Source organism: Nyctereutes procyonoides, unplaced genomic scaffold (assembly GCF_905146905.1).
Source record: "Nyctereutes procyonoides isolate TBG_1078 unplaced genomic scaffold, NYPRO_anot_genome, whole genome shotgun sequence".
Taxonomy (NCBI): domain Eukaryota; kingdom Metazoa; phylum Chordata; class Mammalia; order Carnivora; family Canidae; genus Nyctereutes; species Nyctereutes procyonoides.
In genome coordinates, this window is record NW_026575148.1 from 3,693,404 (window position 1) to 3,700,405 (window position 7,002).

Genomic DNA, 7,002 nt, shown 5'->3' on the forward strand with positions numbered 1-7,002 from the left:
AGAAACACTAGTATTAACAGCTGTAACAAGTCAAAATAGTATCAGCATTACATGAGTCACTACTTACCCTTTCTCTTCTCCTAGTATTGCCATCTTCATCCAGAGAGGGATTGTTTAGTGCTCTGTGGAAATTGTGGATTTCTTCTAATGATTTGGCATGAATCGTTACCTACGACACCCAATTATTGATCTCCTTTCAACCTAATCTTCTCAACTTTGAAATAAAGCCCAAGGACTGTTTGTCTGTATCTGCCTCAAGGAAATGCTTTTTCATTTTGTTTTGTCTTTTTCAGGGGGAAGTATAATGGCAGTCTCCTACTACCACAAATCATGCAGTCAACTTTCCCATGTTTGGGGGAAATCACAGGGGTCAAGACATTCAGAGTGCAGTGGACGAGCCTTACCTTGGGAAAACCACTTTTGTGATCATGATAACTCCCCTGCCATGTAAGTATTCAGGGAAATGCTTTTAACCTGGCATAGCTCTTATTAGAGATTTCAAAGTTGTAGAGCCATTTTGTTCGTGGCTGTGAAAAATGACAAAAGACTGGAAGTAGCAGAGGGATCAAGACATAAATGTTTCCTAGAAATCCTGGGACTGTCCCAGAGCAAAAACCTTACAAAGCAGCAGCAGCAGCCCGGACTGTGCGGGTGATCCTCCTGGTATGGATTCATGCCCCTGGAGTGTACTCCACGTGCCCCATTTTCTAGAGAGGAAATGACTCAATTTCTAACTTTTCACCTGTGTATCACAGCTCCACATGGATTTGCCGAGAGTTGAGTTCCTGGAGCTTTCTCAAAGTCACATTGTTGAGAGCCATTGTCCAGACCAATGGTGACATTAAATAGATATCAGACACACAGGAATAAAAGCTTTGTATAAGTAGGTCATAGAAAATATCCATTATGTATTTTGCCAAGTGGAATGAGGCAACAGAATCAATTTATTTTCATGCAAGCACTATCAACAAGCACTTAGTGCGGTACTAATGCCTGTGTATTAGGAGTAATACACAGTAGGTGCAAGCACCACAGGGGGCACTCTTGACAAATATATAAACGAGTTTTAAGAATTAACTGGGCAAGCACTTTCTGGTCTTTCTGATTCCCAGAGGTTGGAGCACAGTAATTGATTTCCCAGACTCATTGAGTCAAACATGAGATACAAGGATGAATAAAACATAGTCCTTGACCTCAAGTAGACTGATGAAACATTATAACAGGAGAAGAATTTTATGATGAATATAAATACAAACATTAAAAGTATTAGAATATAGCGACGATGAACTAATTTTGTTGAGATTTAACACACATTCTTTCATAAAAGACTCAAACTGACCCTGTCAGGGAAGGGACAGTAGCCAGTTAGCAAAAGAGAAAATGAAATTCTTCAGGGAATCATTCAGTCTCCCGTAGTCAGTAAGTAACAGATTTAAGATTTGAATTTCTGTTGTTTTTTCTTCAGTTCTTAAACCTATATATTTCCATTACATCTACCAGAAACATATAGTTGAGCGAGGAGGGGAACACTCCCTGCAAGATGGCAGCTTAGAATCAAGAATGATTTTATATTAAAAACATGTGTCAAAGGTGAAATAGGAGTTTAAGACATTGACAAAATGAGGAGTGCTTTACTTGCAAGGGTTCACACATTTTAGGAAAATTCAGAATATTTTTCTTTTTATGTTTTCCAATAGAGATTAATCTATAATTCAGTCTTTATGCAGATAAGAACTATAATTTATTATATAAAGAATGTGCTACTTCAAGTAGTTCCCCAAGCAGAAGAATTAAAATAAAATAAAATAGTAAATAAAATGCCAGATTGCAAAAGCATTCTTTTGTTTTTTTGTTTGAAACAACAAGTAAAAGAGCACTCTGTTTTTAAAGGGCTCACTGCCAATAAGTCAATTGGAAAAGGACAAACATTATATGGTCTCATGCATTTGGGGAATATAAAAATTAGTGAAAGGGAATAAAGGGAAAGGAGAGAAAATGAGTGAAAATATCAGTGAGGGTGACAAAACATGAGAGACACCTAACTCTGGGAAATGAACAAAGGGTAGTGGAAAGGGAGGTGGGCGGGGAGTTGGGGTGACTGGGTGATGGGCACTGAGGGGGCACTTGATGGGATGAGCACTGAGTGTTATGCTATTTGTTGGCAAATTGAACTCCAATAAAAAATTTTTAAAAATTTAAAAAAAGAAACCATAGCAAAAAAAAAAATAAATATAATATAAAATAAAATAAAATAAAATAAAAGGCTCACTTGCCTGTTGCTCATTGTCAGCAGTTGCAGAGATGGTTACTTGAAAATACTTCTGATGGTTATATTCATCCTCTGTTAAAATTTAACACAACTATAATATGGCCATTTTTTCATAGGACATGCCCCTAGGAAGAATGCTTATGTGTGATGTTTGCCTTTTGGGATAATTTCTTGTATTTCTTTAAAATAACTTCTTAAAGTGTCTAGTTTCTCACCCTGCATCAATGCTTCCTTATCCCACTTAATGATAAAACCAAAAACTCACTCTAACTGATAAAGTTGGATTGACAATTATACACAGTACTAAGAATTTGAGTTCTGTTGCTATACCAAAGAATACTATGCCGTTAACAAGTAGGAGATTTTTTTTTACTCTTTGAAATCCAAAAAAAAATTTAACATAATACTACTACATCAACAAGTTAAATAAGAAAATAATATGCAGTGATTTAGTAGATGTCTACAGTATTTACTACAGTTTAAAATCAGACCCTAATGAATGCATTTTGCATTAGAAAATAAAAGCACTCTCCCTTGCTTAAATAGGAAACCAGTATTACAATCAATAGCAACATTTATGTACACTCCATGTGCATATATGCATGTCTGAGTGTACAGATATGTACATTTTTTAAAAGTTGAAGTGTGGTTCACATAATGTCACATTAATTTCAGATATAATGCTTAGTAATTCCACAAGTCTATACATTATGCTGGATGCACCACAAGTACAGCTACCATCTGTCACCTTGTGATGTTGTTACAATACCATCGACTATATTTCCTATCCTGTACCTTTTATCCCCATGACTTATCCATTACATAACAGGAAGCCTCTATCTTCCACTCTCCTTCACTCATTTTGTTGATCCTATATCCCCTTCTTGTTTGGAAACCATCATTTTATTTATGAATTTATAGGTCTTCTTCTGATTTCTGTTTGTTTATTCATTTGTTCTGTTTTTTTTCCTTTTTTAGATTGTAATATAAGTGAAATTATAGGGTATTTGTCTTTCTCTGACTTATTTCACTTAGCGTAATGTATTCTAGGTCCATCCATGTTGTTGCAAATGGAAGATTTTATTCTTTTAGGGCTAATATTCTAGTGTGTATGTATGTGTGTATAGATCTATATATCTACCACATCTTGTGTTGTCCATACATATATTTTTTTTACTATTATTAGAAAGAGAGAAGGAGAGCTCAAGTGAGAAGGGAGGGGTGGAAGGAGGAGAGAGAGAACCCAAGGGCATGGAGCCTGAGCCAGGGCTTAATCCCATGACTCTGAGATCATGACCTGAGCCAAAATCAAGAATTGAACATTTAATTGACTGAGCCACCCAGATGCCCTTGTAAATAATGCTTCAGTGAACATAGGGGTGCATATATCCTTTCAAATTAGTGTTTTTGCTTTCTTTGGGTAAATACCCAGTAGTCTAATTACTGGATCATATAATGTTTCTTTTAAAAAAATTTTTTATTTGTTTTTTGTTTTTTTTTCTTTTAAAAATTTTTGAAAAGTCTCCATACTGTTCTCCACAATGGCTGCATCAATTTACATTCCTACCAACAGTGCATGCAGGTTTTCTTTTCTTTACATTTTCACCTACACTTGTTCTTGTCTTTTTATTATAGCCATTCTGACAGGTATGAGGTGGTATATCATTCTGGTTTTGATTTGTATTTTCCGGATGATGAATGATGTTGAACATCTTTTAATGTGCTTGTTTGCCATATTTATGTCTTCTTTGGAAAAAATGTCTTTTCGTCCTTTGCCCATTTTTAATCAGAGTATCATCATCATCATCATCATCATTGGGTGATATATGAGTTCTTTATATATTTTGGATTTTAACTTCCTATTGGATATATCATTTGCAAATATCTCTCTCATTCAGTAGGTTGCCTTTTTGTTTTGTTGATTTGTTTGTTTTCTTCACTGTGCAAAAGCTTTTTATTTTGTTGTAATCCTAATAGCCTATTTTTGTTTGTGTTTCTTTTGCTTGAGGAGATATATCTAGAAAAATGATTCTACAGCCTGTGCCAAATAAATTCCTGCCTGTGTTTTCTTTCAGGGGGTTTATGGTTTTAGATTTCACATTTAGGTCTTTAATCCGTTTTGAGTTTTTTTTTTTTTTGTATGGCGTAAGAAAATGATTCAGCTTCATTCTTTTGCATGTAGCTGTCCAGTTTTCTCAGCACCATTTATTGAAGAGACTGTCTTTTTCCCAGTGCATATTCTTGCCTCCTTTGTTGTAGATTAATTGATCATGGAAGTATAGGTTTCTGAGCTCTCTATTCTGTTCTATTGATCTCTGTGTCATGTGCCAGTACCATGCTGTTTTGATTACTACAGCTTTGTAGTATACCTTGAAATATGGTTTGTGATACCTCCAGCTTCATTCTTCTTTCTCAAGATTGCTTGGGTTATTTGGTTCCATACAGATTTTAGTATTATTATTCCTAGTTCTGTGAAAAATTTCATTGGTAGTTTGACAGGGGTGGCATTGAACCTGAGGATCACTTTTGGTGGCATAGACATTTTAATAATATTAATTTTTTCATTCCATGAGCATGGAATACACTTTCTATTTGCGTTATCTTCATTATCATTCATCAATGTTTTATGGTTTTCAGAGTCAAGTGTATGCATTTTTAATAGATTAGAGACACAGAGCAAGAGAGGCAGAGACACAGGCAGAGGGAGAAGCAGGCTCCATGCAGGGAGCCCAATGTGGGACTCGATCTTGGGACTCCGGGTTCACACCCTGAGCCAAAGGAAGACACTCAACTGCTGAGCCACCCAGATATTCTGAGAATGGATTAATTTAAAAGTCAGGAATAATACTTCTGTATTTTTTTTTATTGAAGTTCAATTTGCCAACATATAACACGCAGTGCTCATCCCATCAAGTGCCCTCCTCAGTGCCAGTCACCCCCACCCCAAACCCCAACCACCTCCCCTTCCACTACACTTTGTTCGTTTCCCAGAGTTAGGAGTCTCTCATGTTTTGTCACCCTCTCTAATTTTTCCCATTCAGTTCCCCTCCTTTCCCTTATAATCCCTTTCACTATTATATTCCCCGTATGAGTGAAACCATGTGATGATTGTCCTCTCATTGACTTACTTCACTCAGCATGATACTCTCCACTTCCATCCACGTCAGAGCAAAGAATGGGTATGCATCTTCTCTGATGGCTGAGTAACATTCCATTGTATATATAGGCTACATCTTCTTAATCCATTTATCTGTCGATGGACATCAAGGCTTCTTTCACAGTTTGGCTATTGTGGACATTGCTGCTATAAACATCGAGGTGCAGGTGTCCCAGCGTTTCACTGAAGCTGTATATTTTTTTAAAAAAGATTTTATTTATTTATTCATGAGAGACACAGAGAGAGACAGACAGACAGACAGAGACACAGGCAGAGGGAGAAGCAGGGAGCCAGACACAGGACTCAATTCTGGGTCTCCAGGATCAGGCCCTGGGCTGAAGATGGTGCTAAACCGCTGAGCCACACCAGCTGCCCTGCATCTGTATCTTTGGGGTAAATCCCCAGTAGTGCAATTGCTGGGTTGCAGGGTAGCTTTATTTTTAACTCTTTGAGGAACCTCCACACTGTTTTCCAGAGTGGCTGCACCAGTTCACATTCCTACCAACAGCGCAAGAGGGTTCCCCTTTCTCCACATCCTCTCCAACATCTGTTGTTTCCTGAATTGTTAATTTTCACCATTCTCACTGGTATGAGGTGGTATCTCATTGTGGTTTGGATTTGTATTTCCCTGATGGCAAGTGATGCGGAGCATTTCTCATGGGCTTGTTGGCCATGTCTATTTTCTTTGGTGAAATTTCTGTTTCTGTCTTTTGCCCATTTCATGATTGGATTGTTTCCTGGATGTTGAGTTTAATAAGTTCTTTATAGATCTTGGATACTAGCCCTTTATCTGATAGGTCATTTGCAAAATTCTTCTCCCATTCTGTAAGTTGTCTTTTAGTTTTGTTGACTGTTTCTTTTACTGTGCAGAAGCTTTTTATTCTGATTAACTCCCAATAGTTCATTTTTGCTTTTGTTTCCTTTGCCTTCATAGATGTATCTTGCAAGAAGTTGCTGTGGCCAAGGTCAAAAAGGGTGTTGCCTGTGTTATCCTCTAGGATTTTGTTGGATTCTTGTCTCTCATTTAGATCTTTCATCCATTTTGAGTTTATCTTTGTGTGTGGTGTAAGAGAATGGTCTAATTTCATTCTTCTGCACGTGGCCGTCCAATTTTCCCACCATTTATTGAAGAGACTGCCCTTTTTCCAGTGGATAGTCTTTCCTGCTTTGTCAAATATTAGTTGACCATAGAGTTGAGGGCCCATTTCTGGGTTCTCTATTCTGTTCCACAGATCTATGTGTCTGTTTGTGCCAGTGACACACTGTCTTGATGATCACAGCTTTGTAGTACAACCTGAAATCCGGCATTGTGATGCCCCTGGCTCTCGTTTTCTTTTTCAATATTCCCCTGGCTATTTGGGGTCTTTTCTGATTCCACACAAATCTTAAGATTATTGTTCCAACTCTCTGAAGAAAGTCCATGGTATTTCAATAGGGATTGCATTGAACGTGTAAATTACTCTGGGTAGCATAGACATTTTCACAATATTTATTTTTCCAATCCATGGGCATGGAATATTTTTCCATATCTTTGTGTCTTACTCAATTTCTTTTGGTAGTGTTCTGTAGTTTTTAG

At 37.1% G+C, this 7,002-nt stretch overlaps 1 non-coding gene across 1 annotated transcript; it reads right to left on the reverse strand.

Moving 5' to 3' along the window:
• Positions 1–290: 290 nt before the first annotated feature.
• Positions 291–455, reverse strand: LOC129501704 (U1 spliceosomal RNA). Its single transcript, XR_008662794.1, has one exon. It is a non-coding gene; the product is annotated as a U1 spliceosomal RNA (small nuclear RNA).
• Positions 456–7,002: the final 6,547 nt, after the last annotated feature.